The 2954-nt window shown below is 39.2% G+C and overlaps 1 pseudogene; it reads left to right on the forward strand.

Moving 5' to 3' along the window:
* The first annotated feature begins 1770 nt into the window (after window positions 1–1770).
* LOC101641644 lies at window positions 1771–2435 on the forward strand (annotated as a pseudogene).
* The last annotated feature ends 519 nt before the right edge of the window (window positions 2436–2954 follow it).

The raw sequence follows: 2954 nt of genomic DNA on the forward strand, positions 1-2954 counted from the left end.
CCCATTATTATGTGTGTCAGTTTGTCATGCTGTGATGACTTGTGTGTTGCTGTGATGCTGGAAGATATGTCACTGATATTTCAAATACCAGCAGGGCTACCCAAAGTGAACAGGTTTCAGGAGCCCTAATGGCGTAGTGGCATAGTGGTTATGGATTGGAATACTAACTTCTTGGTTGTTAGTTTGAAACCACCAATCCATTTTAAGTTTCATTCTGCATGATAGCAAGGCTATTCACATCCTGGGTCTATGGTCAGAAGAGATTCAGCTGAGGCTTAATCTATGTGGCTTCCTCTTCACTTTTTATCTTTAATAAAACAGCTTTACAATGGAACATAAGGGAGATCAAATGATAAGATATTCACTTGAGGTTTTCATCCGCCTTATTTTGTTATGTTGTTGGGTTTTGCTGTTGTTGCTGCTGTTTTGTGTGTGTGTGTGTGTGTGTGTGTGTGTGTGTGTTTGTATGTGTGAGATCCATGATTGGTAAGAGACAGTAACTCAGTTTATTAGGAAAATGGCAAGTTGGGGAAAATGGGGATGTAATAACAATGAATACAAGAAAAAGAAAATGTTCTAGAACTGACTATAGTTATGGTTGTACACTTTTTCAAATATGATTAAATTATTGAGTTGTGGAATATGTGATTTATTTATCCAAAAAACTATTTTTTAAAAATGACTGAAGAACTGTCTTCTTAAAGAACAGTCAACCAGAACCATGTGGTGGATTTTCACTTGCTTATGGTACACTACTCAAAGTGAGAAGAAATAGTTACAGACATTTATTAATAATTGGAACTCAGAATGTACAAAATTTGAAATTGAAAGTTATCAAAAATGAAATGTACCAAATAAATATTGATATGCTAAGGATCGGTGATTAAAATAAACAAAATTGTCCATTTTGAATCAGATAATCATATGTTTTACTATGCTGGGTATGACAAATTAAAGAGGAATGACCTTTGCATTCATAGTCAAAAAGGACACTTCAAGATCTATATTGAAGCAGAATGCAGTATATGGTAAGATAATATCCATCCCCATACATAGAAATCCAGTCCATATTATTATTATTCTACTTTATGCACCAACCACCAAAGCTAGTGACAAAATATTGAAAAATGTTGCAAATGTCTTAAGGCCAAAATCGATCAAATATGCTATAATTATATATTGATAATTATTGGTGATGTACATTAGATAAAAACAAGATAGAAGATTGTGGAACAAGGTTTATCATTGTTGACTTTTGATGAATCTCTACTTTCGATGAAAGTAGAAAATACCAGAAAGATGTTTACCTGTGGTTTATTGGCTATGCAAAGGCATTAAACTGTGCACATTATAATGAAATATGGATATCCTTGAGAAAAATGGGAATTCCAGACACTTAATGTGGATTGGGGAATCTATACACTAATCAAACGGCAGTTGTGCAAATTTTAAAATCAAGAAAGGCATGCATAAGGGTTGTATCCTCTCATCATACTTACTCAATTTGCATGCCGATCAGACAATCAGAAACACTGGAGTACATTAAGAACATCCAACCATGTTTTTAGGAAGGCTTATTAACAACCTTTGATGTGTAGAGAAACAACCTTGCTTCCTGAAAGTGAAGAAGACTTAAAAAAATCTGCACTGAGCGGTGGCTGGGATCCGATTCTTGAGGGCTGTTTAGGCCTCTGCTGAGGCAAATCCAGGGAGAATCTGCGTCATCGGAACTGCCACCATGACTGTCGCCAAGAGCAGCAAGACTCCAGGATGAGGGGCATCCTGAAAGATGGTTGCATCTTCATTGGAACCTTCAAGGAGTTTGACAAACACATGGACTTGTGTTTGTCTGTGACTGTGATGTGTTCCCAAAAATCAAGCCAAAGAACTCAAAGCAAGCAGTTAGAGAAGAGTAGCAAGTCCTTGGTCTGGTGCTGCTTTGAGGAGAGAGCCTGGTCTCCATGACTATGGAGGGGTCTCCTCCCAAAGATACTGGCATTGTCCTTGTACCACTTGCTGGAGCTGCTGGAGGCCCAGGGATCAGTAGGGCAGCTGGCAGAGGAATTCCAGTTGGTGTTCCAATGCCCCAAGCTCCTGCAGGACTTGCTGGTCTGGTCCATGGAGTTGGGGTACATCCCAATAGGTTATGACTGCCTAAGGAAGAGGCACTGCTGCTGTTGCCACAACCAGTATTGCAGGGCCCCTGACCCAGTATCCCCCTGGCCATGCAGGTCCTCCACCACCTATTGGCTGAAGGGCACCCCCTCCAGGCATGATGGGCCCACCCATTGGTAAGAGGCCTCCCATGGGTTCCCCAGTGGGCATCCCTCCTAGATGGGGAACTCCAATAGGCATGCCCCCTCCAGGGATGTGGCCATCTCCTCCAGGGATGCTAGGGTCCCCTCCCCTCAGGAATGTGCCCACCAAAGCCCTAGACTCATCTTGGCCCTCCTCAGCTCCCTGTCTGTTTCCTTTTATTTCCATGTGGCCTACAATGCTTAGTTTGTAGTAAATTCTTCAGACAAATATTTTTTTTAAATCTGCATTAGGTTATTCCTTCATCATGTCCTGTTCTAAATCTATAAAGATATTGCGTATATTTTTATGTATAGAAAATCTTCAAGTAAGGCAACTACCACTATTGGCTATTATAAATATATACTTAATTTAAAATTAAATTTATAAAGAAAAAATCTAATAAATACTAGCTTTTGCTTATGCTATTGTAATGAAAATTTCTCCAACTTCTCTGAAAATAATGTGTTCTATTATGGAATACACATTTTCTTCTCTGTCCAAAGATAGTACATGACTATTAGCTCTGCTAAGGGGTTACAGGTTCTTAAATGAGTAAAATGAAATTTATGTGATAAAATTGTATGTTTCATCAATGATTTACTAGACCCTGACTGGCTCTTCTCTTCCTTGTGGCCATTCTGACAGGGAGGTATCCA

This window comes from Echinops telfairi, unplaced genomic scaffold (genome assembly GCF_000313985.2).
Source record: "Echinops telfairi isolate 266 unplaced genomic scaffold, ASM31398v2 ScPeMD7_3509;HRSCAF=4178, whole genome shotgun sequence".
Taxonomy (NCBI): domain Eukaryota; kingdom Metazoa; phylum Chordata; class Mammalia; order Afrosoricida; family Tenrecidae; genus Echinops; species Echinops telfairi.